Source organism: Neophocaena asiaeorientalis, unplaced genomic scaffold (genome assembly GCF_003031525.2).
Source record: "Neophocaena asiaeorientalis asiaeorientalis breed wild unplaced genomic scaffold, Neophocaena_asiaeorientalis_V1.1 scaffold801, whole genome shotgun sequence".
Taxonomy (NCBI): domain Eukaryota; kingdom Metazoa; phylum Chordata; class Mammalia; order Artiodactyla; family Phocoenidae; genus Neophocaena; species Neophocaena asiaeorientalis.
Window position 1 is genome coordinate 51,930 of NW_020174376.1, and position 314 is coordinate 52,243.

Sequence of the window (314 nt, forward strand, 5' to 3'; positions counted from 1 at the left end):
TTAGAACTGCTTTTGCTGCATCCCATAGGTTTTGGGTTGTCATGTCTCCATTGTCATTTGTTTCTAGGTATTTTTTGATTTCCTCTTTGACTTCTTAAGTGATCACTTCGTTATGAAGCAGTGTATTGTTTAGCCTCCATGTGTTTGTATTTTTTACAGATCTTTTCCTGTAATTGATATCTAGTCTCATAGCATTCTGGTAGGAAAAGATACATGATGCAATTTCAATTTTCTTAAATTTACCAACGCTTGATTTGTGACCCAAGATATGATCTATCCTGTAGAATGTTCCATGAGCACTTGAGAAAAATGTG